The sequence below is a fragment of the Ooceraea biroi genome, chromosome 1 (assembly GCF_003672135.1).
Source record: "Ooceraea biroi isolate clonal line C1 chromosome 1, Obir_v5.4, whole genome shotgun sequence".
Taxonomy (NCBI): Eukaryota; Metazoa; Arthropoda; class Insecta; order Hymenoptera; family Formicidae; genus Ooceraea; species Ooceraea biroi.
The window spans coordinates 7,334,967-7,354,764 of record NC_039506.1 but is presented as its reverse complement, the minus strand read 5'-3'; the positions used below and the strand labels follow the sequence as shown (position 1 = coordinate 7,354,764).

Sequence of the window (19,798 nt, the reverse complement as noted above, 5' to 3'; positions counted from 1 at the left end):
GCTCTGTTTCATTCTCATCGAAAGGCTCGTGGGCGTAGCCGAGCACGCTCGACCCACGATGGGCGTGACAAAACCAACTGCAGCGATTCTGTTTAGTGGGAGAAGCTTTTCGGCGGACACGCGGTCGCTCGCGACGTCACTTTGCGACGTGACGTCGAGCTGCCTGCTCGTATTGTCGGCCTCGTATAAAGATCGTGACACTCGTATAATCGCGTGATCGATCGGTTGCGAGAGGCGGTTACTAATTGCCGAGTGCGGATGATCGGTCTATAAATTAGTTATTGAACGTTCCAATGATACCTACGTGACACTTGATGACTTTCCAAGTTGTGCGAAGCGTCGCTGAGCTTTATGCAGGTACACATTATTTAGATCATCTACATCGATCAGTTCAAGATCAGATAGTTAATCAATGAAGATTTCATGGTAATAGTAGTAATATGTATCAGTGTTGATTTTGGAAACCTGATACATCTTCGTCGCTTTATATCTGCAATCCATTCGAACCAGTGTTTGTAGCGAAGATCATCGTATCGACTGAGTGAACATCCAAGCATCTAAATTTGACTAGGATAGTGCGGACGTTGCAAGAACATAAATCTTACCGGGAAGTACAATGTGTTAGAAACTTACAGTGGTCGCAGGATATGGCAGCTATGCATTACAACGCGCAGATGGTCTCAGAGGACCTACATCAGCATCCGCGGCACCTTTACAATCTTCAACAGAGACTGCAAGATCCCGGATCTTCGCCCAGATCGGAGGACGCCAGATCCCCAGTGGACAGCCGAGTGAGATCGCTAGAGGAAATGCGTTTCGTAGGTGCCAGATCACCAGATGTGGAGGACAGAGTAATCAGATACCACGAGGACGCCGGCAACAAGCGTTTCCCCAAAGATCACGCTGGGACCGGCTTTTTCCAGGACTCGGACAATCCCAGCAGGAAATGTTTCAGCGACGAATTAGCGTCGAGTCGTTGCCGCGAGTCAGGGACATCCTCTCCCGGAAGAACGTCCTCGCCGCCAAGCTATATCCTTAGCTCGTCCAATCAACATAGCAACTCTATCGGCAAAACGTCCTTTTGTATCGACGCGCTTCTCGGTCGCGCGACAAAGCAAAACGAGATGGATCAGTCATCGGTTGATCGGCAGAAGTCATTTTCCAGGAGCCATGATGTCCAACCGGACGGTTTAAATCTCAGCAGTATTCAGGAACGGGAATCCCCCAATACCGCAAGATGCCCCGGGGACCAGAGGACCACCTTGGGGAATCCTCTACATCCTTTTACGCAACACCACGAGTCCAATTCACCTACTCTGGAAGTCCGAGAGAGACACTCCGCCAATCGCGAGGCCGTTCTGAGTGGTCTCCATTCAGGCGAATCTGGCCTGTCCCTACAACGTGGGCAATTCAGGCCTGAAACGGGGACCAGCGGCTACCGGAATGATAGACTGGAGAACGTCGAGGACGACACGTCCGTCGACGTGGACCCTACGCGAACCGGAAGCGCTAGTCCTGGTAGTAACACTAGTCGCAGTCCCGCTTCCAGTCCTCCCATATCACCTGGTTCAGAAGATCCGTCAGTAATGGAATCTTGGGCCACCAGAATCTCGCCGGGCCCTACGGCATGACCGCGGCGGTAGTCAGGCAGAATCAGGGTCTCCTACTGCATCCCGCGGGACCACTCATCCATCCTGGAGGACTGTACTATCATCCAGCCGGCGGCAGCGCCTTCCATTCGATACACAAGGAGGGTCAGCCGATTGGCCATCCCCAATCCGGAGGGCCCCATCCTCAACAGCATCACATCCATCCACTCCACCTTGAGTGGATCGCACGGACCGGCATGTTGTACCCTAGGCTGCCCGCAGATTTGGCTGGTGAGTAGATCGACGCGACTAATCTGATTAATTACGACTGTTTTCGGATATCTTGATCTTGATTGCGTGCTTCGCTCTCGATGCCATTGAGATATATAGAGAAGAGAAACGTCTGATACGGAAGTAAAAAAGTAAAGAAAATCTTGTTATGCTATTGAATTTGCGAGGGTATAAAGATCGCATCTAACAAGCGTACCCGAAGCGCACGTGCCTAATAATATTCTTATAACGTAATATCGATTACAACGAAAATTAATTTTGCTAATTATATCTTTCAGCTTTGATTGAAGTTTTTTAAATTAGATAATTTTTAGTATCGATGAGATAATAATAACTTATTACATATACAATCTTTTTGAGATTATATATGTAATCTTTTCAAGATTGTATATGTATAACGCGTTGAGTATATTTAAGTCATAAATTATAAATTTAACATGACGCAAACAATGTCAAACGATGAATTATTATACATCCTTTTCTAGCAAAAGCATAAATCACACTCGAACTGAGTTTATCAATCAAAAACGGAATGCTGATGCGTGTAATTAAATAATATCATCGAGATCGAAAAGCCGAAGAATGAGACAAGCAATTAATCGGGCGATATCTGTTGAAGATCATAATAATTATCATCGCCATAAAAAGTGACGCAGGGTCGAGTTATGCTATTTTAGATAAGATAGCATGCATACAAGCTTTCGAATAAAAAGTAATATAAGTCAATAATAATAAATTACATATTTTAGACAATGAGATTTATTTTGATATGATACACACAATTCCTTTCCTATTTATTTAAAAAAGTCAATAAAATTAAAAATAATGAATTTGTGATATCAAATATTACTGCCAACTCACACACGTACTTTGAAATGGAAAATCACTTGTCTCCCTTCTCTGATTTAAAACTCATATATTTCATACTGTTTTACTGTTTACGATAAAAATGTCGATAGTACATACCTGATTCTGAAAAATGGAAATTCCCAAATTCAATTTGCAAGCCATGCGATTTTTATCAGAATCGAGAATAAGATCACGAGCATTGTTCAGCCGGAAAGTGTCATTGTAAAAGGCGTGATTCGACCTTCACGTTAAAGCTATTAATCCTCTTTCAATGCCTGATAAATTAGTGATTTGATAATAATTTGCGAGGAAATCGAACACAGCCGATAACGGTTGTTAAAGTCGATAACGATTCTCATAAATTGTTCTTCTCTAAGCCGGCAGTGATGCTAGCAGTGCCAATCCCAGAAAAAATATGTCGATTACAAGCTTATCGCCGGCCGCGGATCTGTAATAAATAGTGAACGCGATAGTACAAAAATAGACGCGAGTCGATTCGATTTAACGAAATATTTGGAATCAGCTTCTAAATGATAAATTCACTAACAATTAATATCTAATATCTCTTAATTATCCGATTCTTTAATCCATTGGCATTACATGATATCTGCAAATCAAATTTCGCGAATGTAAACAGATAACAAAATCTTATTTTTTCGCGAATTTTAAACAAGAATTACTTTAACGAAAATTTAAAGACTGATAATTAGCAAGATATGTCGATAATTAATAGTTTGCATTGAAGTTGTTATAAGAAATGAACCTTTATGCTTATCGAAGAATCTGCGGGGAAACGCGTTGCGCAAAATCGAAATCCCTTGCATGTGTGAGTGGATCGTCGAGCGATATCGTCGATCGACAGTAACTCATGCGTGGGAGGTCATGTTATGTTAGCTCTCGACGGCTATTACCAGCTATTAACTCGAAAGTGAGAGGCAACGTCGAAAGACAGATTGCCGCTGCGATGAGCAGATAGTACATGTTTACGTGTCTAATGTACCACTCCACTAGACCATATTGGTCGACTATTCAAATTTTACGATCCCGCGATAACGGCGGTGCGATGTTCGTATGGTCGCAAGTGAACGAATTGAACGTGGAAAGTTCATACAAGACTCTTTATTAAGATTGTAAGATATTATAAAAGATATTACAAGGAAATAATTCTTTAAAATCAATCATAATCACTCTTTAGTGATGTTTTCATCTTGAATGAATATGTGAGTTTTAGAGCCATTTCAGATTTTAAATCTCTGATATGTTCTTCTCTAATTTCTTCAAATGGTATTTTTATTGATAAAATAATTTCGCTATTTCTTACTGAAACTTTTACAATTTCTCCTGACAAGTTGAGAGAAATCCAAGAGCATCTCTTTGTCCAATCGCGTCTGATCTATAGAACCCTTACTCACGAGGCAGAAGAAGTGCACCGTAGCCACTAATTCGCGAATCCCGCCACGAATCACAAAAGCCGTCTCAAACATCGAAGGAACGAAAAGACGAAGGCAGGTAGGAAGAAAAGGATACTATTATAAGTGGCGGCGAAGAAACTTAAAAGAAAAAGGGCAAAGGGTTTGGGGGAGGCAAGAGTGCACCGAGGGACCTGGTTACCACGGTAAATTTCACGCTCGGAAAAAAGAGCCGTGGCCGCGTTGTCAGGCCAATCAGTCGGGGGCTTTTATCGAACAAATTGGTCAGTGAACGTATGGCGATGGCGGCGGCGGATAGTCCGGGACGGTGGAGGGACGAAGGGATGCAGAGTTGAGCGGCGGGGAGGAAAGGAGGGGGGAGGAGGGCTATAGGACGTCGCGGACACAAGTGGCGAACGGTGGCGGGTGCGCGGGGTATTTCCTGTCAGATGATCCTGATTGGTAGTTGCCGAGCAATCCAGCGTCGACCAAAAAAAGCGAAAAAATCGAGCGGTAGCGTAAAACAAGCGCAAAAAAAGGAAAATCGAAAAAAAAGAGACGGAGAGAGAAAGAGATAGGAAGAATGCACACATGCGCACAGGCGCGCGTGGCTCGCGAAATAAAACGCGAGTCGAATACATCGACTCCTCTCTCCCCCGTCACTGCCAGTGTCCCCGTCGCCATCCCTAGGTATGCTCGATGGAGGCCATCGTCGGTGGGGTACACGGCTCGACTTGTTAAAAATTGCTGGCGGCCGCGCGCGCCACCCGCGCGCGACGTTCAGTAAATAAAGCGAGGGGAAAGGGGCGAGAGAGCGCGCGGGCGATGCCGGGGGTAGCAGAGGGGAACGGTAGCTTTTATTTGCGGAATATTTGTCGCGCGTTATGCCCGCGCGCGGCGACGCAACGACAACACCATGTTTCATCTATCCCGGGCCGCGCGTAACGGCGTATCGAAATTTAACTAGTGCGCTATAAACGGGTGTGTGCACGTGTCGGAAGGCCCGCGTATATCGCAAAACGTACCCCGCACACGAACGGCATCACTGCCCCCGCCGACGCCTCATCGGTTTCAAACCCCATGTCGCCACCGACCGCTAGATAGTTATCCATATCGCGTTACGAACGGATGGCCCGCACCGCGGCCGTTACTAATTAGCGCGGTTCTGCGGCCATCGATTGCCACTGCTGAATAACCGTTGCAATAGCAAAACGTCGCCGCATTACTATTACTAATATTAATGGAATTATATGCAACAATATAGGAAAGTATATGGATGAGATTTCAAATACGAAGTACATAATAATTTGAAATAAAGGTCTGTGAAAATTGACGTGAGAAAAATTATTATTTAAATAAAGAAATCGAATTGGACAGAAAAATTTTTAGGATAAATTAATACTATAAAAATGACTCTTAAAGAATCATCTTTTATTTTCTAAAATATACGTTTGAAAATTTTTGTATCTAGTAAAGTTGAAAGTTCAATATTAGAACGGTGTATCCTTAATGACTACATCGAGGAAGTCTGCATTAACGAGATAAATCAACATTATGCAAAATATGTTTTACTCGAAAAAATAGCATGTTTGCATTTTTTGTTACGCGCATTAAAATATCTGTATAACATTTTATTCGTATAACTTCTAAAGTTTTTAACTGACAAATGTATACGTCAATCAGCGGCGATCGACACTGGATCGTCGATGGTTGGCTTCTGGATTAGCGTGAGAAACGCCATCGATTTTCCGACAGTCACATGGATGCAATGATTAATTGCCCGCGCGAGTTGAAGTACAATTGTAATAATTACTGTCCCCGCGCCGGGCACACGCCGGGAAGAAATAAATTATTCATCGCGAATTTATGGCTTTTTACATGATACGCGCGCGCTGAGAAAATCCTTAAGCGTTTTAACAATATTAATTGCAGGTATCGATATCAACGGCAAATACATAAATAATCGCGTAGAGGGTGCGATAAATCTCGCATTCGATAAAACTGGTAGCGCGTGACTTTTATTTCCAGCATTGTATGTAAAATTTACATATTTTACATCAATGATTTAATGGCGGCGCATGTTTAATTTACCGATTATGGAAATGCAAATTTTTCGCGCTGACATTTTATTTTATATGCGATATCGAAACGTTTCTTATCTCGCAATATTGCCCATTGAATAATAGTTTTTGATAAAGGCAAGTTACAGAAAATTTAATATAAATATTAAATAAATATATGTATGCGTGTAGTTTCTCTAACTCACTTCGCGTGGGACCATTTTCTTTCATGCGAAGAAAGGACAATACAATCATGGTATTATATATAGAAATTTTTTTATTTTTCGTGAAATCTTTCTCTCATATAAATGCAAATCAGGTTATTCTTCTCTAATGGTCGATGGCCTGTGAAGGTATTTTTTTAAGTTAATGGGCAGGTTCTTGGTAGAGAGGGTGCAAACAAGATTATGGGCGACATTATTTGCCGAGGAGTGTCAAAGAAAAAACAGCACCTGCCATTTCTTTTTAGTGCTAACGGCATATCGCAAAATGGGATTAAATACTTTGAAAATAAATGTTCATAAATAGACAAGCCGCTTTTTGAAATTGACATGAAACTCGCAACTAACTGTGCACGATGCTTCTGCGCGATCGAAAGTTGTGCATTTCTTTCCTTTACTAGATCTATAAAAAATGTATTTTATCAATTAATGTAAGATTTTGATCGCATGTTTTATTGAATAAATTCTATCATATTTTACGTCAATTTATGGAACAACAGAGTCGAGGAAATTATCTTCCCCTCCTTCACTCCTGTCCGCTCAAGGAACCGCAATTAAGGAGGATTCGTTTCTTCACGGACAGTCCGATCGGCAATTTGCCTTAAATTGATTTGACGAACCGTGAGGGTAGCGACATGACGACAACCCGGTTTTTTCCCTCTTTCTCTGTCCTTCGTTTTCTCTTTTTTTTTCCTCTCTTTTTTCGAGCTAGTCCCGCCGGCCATACAGACGGGGAGAAACAATGGCGAGGAGATGGCGGCGGAAACTCTACCAACAAAAGAGGGATGATACTCGGGAGACAGAGAGAGCGCGCGCGCGCGAGGGGTTGGCGGATGATTTAATTAGTTAATTGTGCGTCATTCATCCGTCTATTCATCCCCTTCGCAGCCTCCCACGTCCCGGCATGCTGCCGCTCTCTGCCATCGCTGTCACCATACCGTTCCCATGGCAACTCCGCGGACTTATAGTCCGTTTAAACGGCCAATTTCGCGTTTTCGCCGGAGACTCGCGTACGAAAGCCATCCGCACAACCTCTCTGCACACTTTACTCGTACAGTATATACAATAATTATGTAAACACATAATATGTGTCACCTATTATACAACGATCACGATACAGAAATAAGAAAAATATTAAGAAATGATAAAACAATTAAATGTTGTACGTAAAAATAATAATATAATAGAAATGACGTGTGATTACGGGCATGACGATTAGGCTAATAGAACCGGTTGAAAAGCAATGTTAAAGTGGATTAATTAAATCACGTAAAACGACGGAAGGAACACCTATCGACTCTCAATGTGTCACACTTTGTATTTTATGCTCTAACATATGGCGCGCCGATTGCGGGGGATTAATCCTATTTGTTCGGATTTACAGTATTCCTATTAATTTGACCGCAGCGCCTATGGTATTCCAGATAGCTAGGTTTCCGCGCTGATTGCACGGGGTATCACCATGGTTATCTACTTCCAGGGAAATTTAATCGGGTATTCATTTAAAATTACGCGATAAGAAAATTCGATGAGAAATAAAAGAGGGAAAAGAACAAAACGAATGTGTCAAATGTGCAAATTAAGATTTATCAAGATTAATGAAAATTATTCTGAAAATTACTTATATTATTTGTAATCTGCATTTCAGGTACTTATGACAAAAGATTATATTTTTTATTTATTCAGAAAATTTATTAATTATTCTCTTTAACTTTTTTAATGTCATATTATTATGTCTCTGTTCTATGCCTTAATAAATTAAAATAAAGAATAACTTACTAATATCTTCGTCTCTTGCATAATAACACGATATGTGCATAGCCATAGCAATACCTACAACACTGTAACCACGAGAGAAATATTATAAAAGAAAAGTAAGAAATAACAAAGGTACCACGATATATGTACATCAAAAGAGAAAAGGAATCTCTACGTTTATTCGCGAGAATCAAGTCACTGGCGCAAGGTTCATCTTGCCGTACGTGTTACATCGAAAACCGAGCTGGTCGCAGTCGTCGTAACGGTTTCAACCCTCGCGAGCGTACGAGAAACGCTCCGCAAGCGACAAGTTGGCGTCGAGCGAAAATCAGCGTCGTTAACGGGCGGCTCCACGGGTTCGACCTCGGGTCGCAACGACGACCTGATGTCGATGTTGTTTCCGGTTCGGGGTTCGAAATTAAAGCTCAGTGAGAGTGGCAGGGAGCATGGACGACGAGTGCGCGGGATAGTAGTCGGAGGCGGGAGAGAATTGGTAAACCGATGCACTCGCTCGCTCGCGACCGCACGCACAGAGAGTATGTACACGCGCGGCTATATACACCGGAAGCCGGCGTCGGCGGCATCAGGTCCGCCTATAAGCGTATAGGTGGTAATGGCGTTTCTGAATTAGCTGCCAGCTAGTTTGGCCGTCCGCAAGCAAACAGATCTTGGTTACCCGATGTGTAACATCCCGCGCGCTCGCTCAAACGCACCATCCCGTGTCTATATACGGTCTTGCCGGTAATACTATTCGCGCAGCTACCTGCGTGTCCCTGTGTTTGTGTGGACGTACGCGCGTCGGATACCCGCCGGGGTACGTGACGTATACTCCTAGGCCGAGCTCCTTTTGCGAAATACCCTCGCGACTCTTGGGCGCTGGAAAAACCGGATAATTGTCGTCGCTGTAAAGCGCATTTCCCAACCCTCGTTATGGTGGTAGGAGCGGAATATTGAAACCGGACATCAATTATTACATGAAAAAGCTTAAAGATTTTCTACAGCCATGACAAAGAGAAGCAAATTGAAATTACGAAATTAAGCAACATTAAAATCGAAGATTGTTCTGGAAATTACAAACTCGTCTTCTTCGTCACTGTCGTGTGATGCGTTACAACAGCATCTGCCGATACTTGGCGCGACGCGACATCTCGATCCGGGAAACTCGCGGGGAGCTTGCACCGTGTCCGAGAACGCGGAAGAAGATGGCGAATCGGGGCGAGTCGGTAGGAATGCACGCGGCAAGAATAAGAAGTAACATCGCGGATGTTTATGGCGTGATTTGTGGCGAGCTCGCGAGCCCGAGTTCGGGATTAAATTCAGCCATTTCGGGTAAGGAAAATAGCCTGATAAAACTTGGCCAACTTTTCCCGGCTTCCGGCCATCCCTCCGCTTCTTCCCCTGGATTCTGTCTATCGCCGTCTCGCTCATCTGCCGCGCGATCGTCCGTTTCCGTCCCTATCTACGACCACCTCCGCACATCCGGGTGGCTGCGGAGTGGCGAGCGGGGTGGCGAGACGCGGCGGATAGCGACGGTTACTCGCCTAGATTCGTTTAGCTCGGATCTGAGGGGCAGATAATTCGGGGGCGGGACACGGTGAAGGGACTCCGGGGACCGCGGGCGGGGCTTGCCGGCGCCGCACACACGCGCACGCGACGCCCCGCGCGCATGCATATACACACACAAATTTACCATCACGTTCGTCGTACGCTCGCACACTCACACGCGCACGGGAAGTGCTGTGTAACGCAGACACGGAAGCAAAAGCTGAGAGAACGCACCACCAACGAAGTCGTTACCAACCCCTTCGCTCACTCGCCGTTTCCTGCCCACCCTCCTCATCCCACCCCTTCCAGATTCTCTCTCGCGCACTATCCTCCACCATCTGCCCCTCCTGCGTCCCCTTCGAGACGAGGAGCGCGCGCGGTGCGAGCCGGACCGAGCGACGGAGGGTACAGCGGCACGGTTAGAGGTATACACGCCGATTTAGGACGCTAATTCCAATTTGCAATTCGCTATTGGGTAATTGCTGCCCATTAGAGGGAGGCCATTTTCGGCTGCTAGCGTGGAGCCGCGTCCACGACGGCTACTGCACCCATGAGAGCGAAACGAGCGCAGATCGATACATCTCCGAATAAAAGACGGACCGATTACTATTTCCGATAAACGCAGTGGTCGCTAACTAAAATAAATTTCCTGGTTCGGTGATGAAAAGAACCAAGCTAGTTATCTTTCTGTCTATATACAAGCTTTTATCATCTTTTACTTTATTTTATCTAACAGTCTGGAATTCAGAGCAAAGAAAATTTGCGAAAAGTTTATATCGGTAAAATAAATTAAATTATATTAAATATTCACGAATAATCGATTATACGAAAAATTGTATAACATGATAATATTTTTACATATTTATAATGTGTATATACATATAGTGTGTACAGTAATTATTATACCGTGGAGAATACATTGCGATACTTTTTCATCATGATACAGAGCATCCGGGTCATTCGGTAACCCGCTACCATTCGAACGACCGACGCAAAAAGGACCAAAAACGAAGGCGAAGTTCCTACGAGAGCCCGGGTTGAGTAATCAGTTTTAATTAAGCGTACCCTTCGCTCGGGAGTTAACGAGGATAGTTACTCGTTAGTCCGAGATACCGTGCGATTCGCCGACCCTAAAAAAAAGGTCGCGCGAGATCCGATCCCGGATCGTCGGGAAAAAGAGTTATACTCAGATCATTAATTTCGTAAGTATTACATAATAGTCGCACTAGAAAAGCAGCTCGATTTGATGTTTTAAATCGTTGTGTTTTGAAAATTACTGCGTGTTATAAAAAGGTTATTAAATAATGAGAAATTAAAGAAAGTTATTATTTTATGTTAATATTCTTAATTAATTTAAGATTATGATCAAGATCTGATGACGATTAATTTGATTGTTTCTGAATTAAAATTATACAAAAGCCTTCGATACATCGACTTTTTTCATTATCTATAATCGCGAATAACGCGATATAGAATTCGTTACGATACCTACCGCATTGCTACCCCTCATTGCGGCGCGAGGGTATTCATGCGATCGTAGAGAGAATACTTTTTCGGGGGGTTAAGCTGCAGGGGGCGAGATAGCACAACGGGAAGGGAGAGTGGCCGCTTTAAGTACAGATAATAGGTGGTGTTTACCGCCGTGATGATCGGCACGATTTAAGGGTCCCGGGCATGAAGCGGCCGATGGGACCCCAAATAAATTAAATTATCATGATAAAGGTTCCGTCCACCCCCCGCGGCATTCCCTCGATATAAGAGCGCGAACGGTAATTGTCCACTCGATAAAGTCGCCCTGTTCGTGTTTACCGACATCTGTCACAGTTTGCGCATTTCCCGATCCCGATCGACGCGCACTGTGCCAAACGATCAATTTAGCGGGACACGGTGCATTCTCCACATGTCAACGAAATTGGGCCAATTCGAGCGCAAATGTATCTCGAAGGGTTGTAGAAATTAATTGTAGAAATTAAACATAAAAGCAAACGCCCCTTGAATTTATGCAGAATTGACGTGGCTGGCAATATATTATAAATTTTGGAAGAACCTGGAGGATAGCGTAATGCATTTTGCGAAGATGGATAAATATTCCTTGTCAATCTTTAATAGTTTTCTTTAAATTTTTATTATTGCCATAACACGCTAAAACACGTCAATACTTGTCACTTTTGTTACTTTGGTCCTCGATTATTTTTGTCGACTTCACAATCGCACGATACACTATTATGCTGAATTACGTTTATTTATTTAGTAAGATAAGATTGTTTGCAGTTAGTTAGTGCCATAGTTAACGCGACACCACTATGATAGGGAGAGAGAGGGTACCACACCGTATGTCAGTTGCCAACCCCTCGATCGCGACGGATGAATTTCTCAGTGCGCCTGTATGTATACCATAAGCGCCGATGGCTCAATGAATACTTATCACGACGAGCTCAGTAATTTGGCGACGAAGGGTGCTATAATTTATGATGGCTATTTGTCCAGTCACTCTTCTCGTTTCTTGGACTTTTAAAGAATAATGGACGTTACTCTTAAATAGGGTAACTTAGGGTATGATGGCCATACGGAAAAGATGGCCAATGGCTGTAATTTTTACAATAATTGTTAAATAGTACATTTTGGTACTCAATCTCAAAGATAATTAATATTTACAGTAGTTAATATACGTACACTAATCGAAATAACAATATTATGAATAATATCTAACATTTTAATTTTCGATTACCTGCATAGTTTTCATGTGTCTAGTAAAAGCTGCTGTAATGTGAAATACATTATAGTTTAGCTGTCGTAATCAACATTAGATACATAATAAAGGTATGTAACTTGTAATTTGAGTTATAATTTGTATTTACGTTATCATTATTTATTTATAAATACTATGGCTATCTTTCCCTCACAGTTTGGGTAAGATGGCCCACTTTTTTCAAGATAAGTTAACGTATTTTAATTGTTAACTTCTTTTTGTTTATTTATCTGTTAAAACATTATGCGTTTTGTTTATTTATGTGTAAGAGTTCAGTTGTCAAATATATATTGTCAAAGAAATATTGTCAACATAAAACTAAATATGTGAAATTATATGTATGGTTAACTGTTAAACCATTATACGTTTTATTTATTTATGTATAATAGTTCAGTTATCAAATATATATTATAAAATAAATATATTGTCAAATAAATATTGTCAAAATAAGATTAAATATGTGAAATTATATGTATGGCCATCTTTTCTCTAAAAGTCAGGTAAGATGGCCAATGCTTATGTGTAATATTTTGATAATATAAAAGTTCTAGTAATTATTTTCTCTTTAATTTCGATAGTATTACATACTTTAAGCTTTAGTGAAATAATATACCAAACGCCATTAAAAAATAACAGAAATAAATGTATGTTTTTTGTATTTAAAAAAACTATGGCCATCATACCCTAAGTTACCCTATACAAACTTGATCGGTATTTTTTAAACCGTGAATTAAAATTTTGTGATGAATGTAGTAAGTAATAAATTAATGATTTGTTTGCATAATGCTTTAGTAAAAATATGATTAATATAAAAAATAGTAGGTTTCGGAGAAAATTAGTGTTCGAATCTTATTGAAAATCAGAATATAAAGGAGATAGAGAGAACGTACTTGCGATAAATTTTAATCATTTCATACATAAAAATTTACTTCGATTAATGTTGTTATTTCTGATACATTATCATTATCGCCTGAAATCAATTATCAGGAATTAAAATATTATGAGAAATAGATGCCTGATCTTTATCTCGGTCCTCTCGACCTTTTGATCATATTGACTAAAAATGATTGTAGATTAAAATACACTGATTGATTGCGATATTAATATAATCGTGCGCTGATCATAAAAAGTTAATTAGTCACAAAATAATTTTATCTTGAAGATTAACGAAGCGTAATAGATGAAACGTAGCTTTTTTTCTAACGTTGAAGTTCTACGATAATATAGGATATACATGTAATGTAGAGTCATGAGAATCTAATAGGCACCGCATGGATGGTACCCAAACGATGAAATTGAAAAAAGGACATAAAAATAAATCATAACACCAACGGCACCGCGCAATGGTGCAAATAATAATTGCTACGAATCAGCGGGAAGGGAAATCATTGGTCAGGCCATATGTGCCCAGCGGGGGGACGAAGGGATCGCACTCCACTTCGTCTAACGATAAATAACCCAATAAATGCTGCAGTCTAAATACTAACAACTATCAAATATAGTCCCCCGTTTCTCGCACGCGACGATTGTTCTCGTGAATAATCGTCAAACATGCTTCACGTATACATCGCGTTTTCTTTTCTAATAAAGTGTATTCAAGAAGGATGAATTATTAAGCTCTTATAGTTTTTTTATGATTTTTATAGTAGTTATATACATTATAACACATTTTGTTTTCAACCGCACATCTTCTCAATTATCATTACCAACGTTGCATACATGTATCGTAATATATATTTTTTAATATTATTAAATATTATTAATACGTAATATGATATTATTAATATCATAATTATATATATTTTCGTTCTTGGTTCGATATAATCTTACATAATGCTTTTATTCGATTCGGCGACTCTCTCCATTTTAATGTTTATTCTTTTCTCAATGCTCGTGTTGTATGCGGCAAATTTGCGAATGCACGCGTGAAAGGATCGCCGGATAAGAGCGATAATGCGACACGAGATATCGGGGGAAACTGCCGTCTATTTGTGTATCGGGCGTGAAATCGCGCAGCCCTATATCAAAATACTCGGGAGTCTCTCTTCGGGGGAGAGAGCGAGGAGCGTGCGTACCTGCTCGTACGCAGCTTAGTGAATCACGCGTCGAACGATAATCCGAATGCGCTCGACTAAACGCCGCCATGTGTACAAACACTGACAGCCGGTCACGCACTTGCTAGTTAAGTTACGAGGGTGCTTAGGCCAGTGACGCAAGACACAACCCGCTACTAATCGTGGAAACCCGACGGACATGACGCTCAGCAACAACAAAAACACGTGGCAAAACTAATGGCGTACCTTGCAGCGAGATTCAAAATTTTCGATTGAGCGAGGGTATCTGTTAGAATTTGATATTCCTGCAAGATAGAATTATCTTTCGATTATTTTTCAAGAGACCCGTGATTTTTAGGAAGATCCCTATATATATTTAGAAAATTTAATTATTCTCGAATTTTATTTCTAAATAACTTATTTTACGTTTAAAGAACAGTTGCAGTGATTCTAGTTATTGTAATAAAAATTGTTTTAAAGACTGTACTCTTGCAAGAAGATAATATATATATTGTCAATATAACATATTATTTCTCATATTGCTATAAATAAATTAATAATTAATAATAATAAATTAATAATTCATATAATCATTAATGACAAAATACAGCTCTGGCTGGCAAATAGTAAACAATATGCATACATCATTTGACATGCTATAACGCATCCGTATCACGTATCAATTAATCACAACGCTATCATGAGATTGTATTGATAATAATTTCGTCAGGCTCCATTGTGTCCTACGCCTATGGTGCTATAAGTCGGCGATTCTCCCCTGACCAAGAGTCATTCACGAGGCTAATTGCAGGGGCGGCTTTCCGCCCTATCGTCTAACCCCAAATCATCCCCCGTAATCCATAGGGATTTACACTCGCGATAATTGCATTAGCATTCGATGATTTTTATTGGATCCTCCGGCTCACAATAACGAATCATTTTTGCTCTCCGAGCTGTTAGCCGGACTAAAATCGCATTCAATTTGCGACGTTTATCGAATAACCGAGTAAATTTAATAAAGAAATATCCTTTAACGGAAATATTCGTTATGGCAAAATCAATGTAACATTCGTTAAAAATTTCCGATCATTAGTATAATCAGTCGCAGTTGACACGCGCAATAAAATAAGATATGAAATTGGCACTTCAAAATTGTTACAAAATTCTGTAAAATAAAAGCTTTACGCAGATTCGTCTCATGATTGTGGAATATAGAATAATTTTTTAATTTATAAGACATTGTCGCAAATTGCTGTTGCTGCTACTTGATTATAGTACGATTTATAATCTCATATGTCTAACAAGTGGACTGTTCTTTTTTCTGTAACAGGTTGCGCGGCGCAACACGCGTTGCTGGGCAAGACCAGAAGGCCCAGGACCGCTTTCACGTCCCAACAGCTTCTCGAATTGGAGAAGCAATTTCGACAGAATAAATACCTTAGCAGACCGAAGAGGTTCGAGGTCGCGACGTCGCTAATGCTCACGGAAACGCAGGTAAATTGAGATAAGAATGTTGAATTGCGCATTTACTTTACTCGATATCCGAAATTCGAGTCTGAGTCATCTCTGAATCACCCATGGCGTGATAAGTAAATCGCGATTAATGATTTTTATTACTCAAGTCCAAGAGGAGAGAAATGTAATACGAATCGTGAATCATCTGCGATTTAAGATCCATGATAAAGTTTCGGCGATAAACGTGACAAAATGAGCAATCGAAGTCAATTCTACTGCGAAAATGGCAAAGAACATTATGTGGCGAAAACTGAAGCGAGATTTATTTATAATTTTGTCATCACTTGATTATCCAATTGTCAAAATTAATATGTAAAGCGATTAGAAACTAGACAAAAGCTACATACTACTTAGCATACTATCTTATTTATCTATTTTCTCAAATGCTTTTTGCATAATTGTATGCATCAGCTTGACTCGCGTTTATGGAAATTGTTCAAAAATCGGATCGTTTTATTTTACATGGGCCAAGTTAGAATCGAGTCGATGTTAAGTTAGCATCGAGAGACTAGAAGTTGAGTGACATCGGCCGGTAAATAGCGTGGAAATGGAAATTCGCGAGGTCGCGCTCGCGCGAGGAAAAAAGAAGAGCCTCGAAAGAGAGAAAATCCCTTCGAATAATCCAGCCCGCCCTTCCACCATCCGGTGCCGTGTGCACGCGAATCTCTCTTTCTCTCTTTCTCACATAGTTCAACAACTTAAACATAACTCCGAAGCTTACGAGCCCTGACGGATCGCTCGGCAAACAGACGTGAAAGTCTGAGTTATGGTGGGCTCAGTCGCTGATTTGTTTCGATATTTAACCGATTCCGCCTCGCTCCTCGCCTCCACCTTCCACGGTCTCCTCTTCGTCCTTGTCTCCTTCTCGGTCCTGTTTTCCATTTCACGTCTGAGTTCTGCGTTTGCAGAAACGCGATTACCGGCGATTTACCGTCCAAGCGCGAGCACCACGACGAAATGCGTCGTGATGTCCGACGAAGAACACATTCATTGGAAAAAAGGCGAGAATTGCGTACTTCCAGTAAATCTCCCTATTAAAGTTGCAACCTTCGTCGTTGTCAAGTCAGACGAATATGTTAAATAAACTTTTCAAAGTTATTCACAACGCGGACATTATCCCAGAGTCGCTACTGTCATTTACAGTAAAATTTTATCAAACGCGTTCAATTTATTGGAAGATTCAATGGAAGGAATGTCTTTAGCGATTATCGGTGATGGTATTATCGCGAGAGGAGCGTCATCGGTGCCCCATGATTCACCGTCGCTTCGGTGTCCCATGTCGATTAATTTCGGCACGCGAGATAATTTACAGCTCGATCTATATTCTCCATCCCTCTATCTCGCTCGCTCTCTCGTCGCATCGGTTTATCGGCAACAAATATTTATTTTCGCCCGTCACTTTTTTCCCACCTTCGATCCATTTTTTTCGATCTACTCACTCACGCGTACGAGTCGCGTTCTCTCGCTCGCTCTGCTCCTCAACCACCCGTGAATTTAACCCTCCCCCGCTCCCGCGCTTGTTTACCTCGCGCACTGAATTATTTGTTAACGCCAGGCGAGTGATTTACGTAAGTCCCCGTCATAACGTTTCGTCTATCAAATTATCCAGCTGATCGGAAAGCAATGGTGCTCGCTGTTGCCTACGATAAAATTCGTGCTTTGGGGGAAATAAGTGTTTTTACTAAACATTTTCCATTTTTCGATGTTACACAAAGCAGATTCTGTTTTAGCATCGAAGTATTAATTCAATCAAAGAAAGACACGTTTTCGAAAGATAACGAATCATTAGAAAGATTGCGATACGTTGTATCACCGCGCGCGCACCAACGTACAATTTTGTTGCGGCAATTCGGATTTAGGAATTAGTTCCGTTAAATTGCTGCGAAATCGCAGTGAAAATTGAGCGGGACATCGTTTCCCGGATTCTCCCATTCGTATTCGTACGAGGAAGCTGCGCTCCTACGCGAAGGGTAAAGATATAATACGGTCGGTGTGCCTGGAGGGGATTGGCTCGGGCGCATGATATGTTGTCCGAAAGATTTACATCGTTTTCTTACGATTGGGGAGGAAAAATCGAGTCTCCCTGTATCTGTCTACCTGATTTACGGCGTCTCGCGGGGTGGCTCACGTGACGTTGCTCGTGCACTTATAGGACACGCATTCGCCAAATTAAATCGGGCATCGATCGAACATGGGGATCGAGATCGCAGCACTCACTCGGTAAATCGTCAATCCCGATAATTAACGTTTTCGAGCGCACTATCAACAGGAAATCGAAATCAAACTAGAAAACCTTTCAATTTACGAACGTATTTGCGAAAAAACTTTTATCACGTAATAATGGAGTGGTTAGAAAGTCCAAAATACTTGAAGAACCGACTATTTCTGGATTGATATTAGGTCATAAGTTCTTGCCGATTTTGAAAGTTTTTTTTATTAAAATGAAATAATCGATAAATCAATCAAAGTATTTTCCATTATTTTATACGACTTTTTTCCATCTTTCTGGCAACATGTGAATACTACGTCGGAAAAAGGAGTCATCTTTTGAGGCGATTCATTCATCGACTGATCGGCAAGAACTTATGCACCCCGGCTTAATATTTACACTATGAAATTTTCCATTCGCGTGCGGTAAACAATCTCGATAAGTAAGCGCGATATCGAATAATTGCGATTTTGTTGCAGGTGAAGATCTGGTTTCAAAATCGTCGAATGAAATGGAAGCGCAGCAAGAAGGCACAGCAGGAGGCTCGCACGAGTGGAAAAGCCGAGGACGCCGGAAGTGCGAGAAGCACGGAGCGAGATACCGGAAGTGACGCCAGCGTAAACGCACCTGAGACACCGGAGGAATCTAGAGGAACGCTCCAAGAAAGTCAGAGAACGGGAACGGACCTTCAGGAACCTTTGTATCGGCCTTATGTGGTTTAAAGGACCAAAATGAAGGCGCGTTTAATTCGTAGAGGATCAATATTTCTCAAAGAATCGCAAGCAGTTGTGCCACTTACTTTATTTTACGTATCATATAATTTGACAACATACAGATGAATCAAAATATTTTTCAATTAATGTCATTAGTTGATTAAGGAAGAAAGGTCGACCAGACAAGAAGATACAGGAAAAATCACGGATGATTTTTGATCCTCTAACGTGATTAAACAAATGTGGTTATCATTAAGCTGATTGCTCCCTAGAAATTAATTTGTTTAGAGACAATTGTTTAGGTTACTTCGAAATCGCATTCGAATCTTCAGATTCGATTATTACTAACTAAGTTTCGCTTGTTGACTGTGCGATTGTTCCTGTATAAATAAGTTCACTGTGAAAGGAATAGAAACTTTCCGCTTTGCTATCTATTGTGATATAATTTTGATAGTCGACTGTGAGTGACAGCAATTGGTTGCCATGACTTACCATCAGGGATTGAAATCGGTGTGACATTGGTAATTTCAACTATTCTTGCTGCAGACGATACGACGATAATACAGTTAATCATCGTGTTTCTATCATCATATGAAGTAACACAGGGACTATTTTGCGTCGAAGTCATCGAAATTACACCGATTCCGACGAGTTGTCGATTCCTGCTTATTATCGACTTCCAGTTTTCTACCAAAAGAGAAGAAACAAGCCGATCTCGTGTATATATCTCATCTGCATAATTTACTATACCAAGATTCTGTAAATAATTATGAACGAGACCGGTATTCATGATCATTAGCGATACCTCTCTTGTTAGTTACGATTATTAGACACAT

At 41.2% G+C, this 19,798-nt stretch overlaps 1 pseudogene; it reads left to right on the top strand.

Annotated features, from left to right (window-relative positions):
• Nucleotides 1–438: 438 nt before the first annotated feature.
• LOC113562301 lies at nt 439–19,231 on the top strand (annotated as a pseudogene).
• Nucleotides 19,232–19,798: the final 567 nt, after the last annotated feature.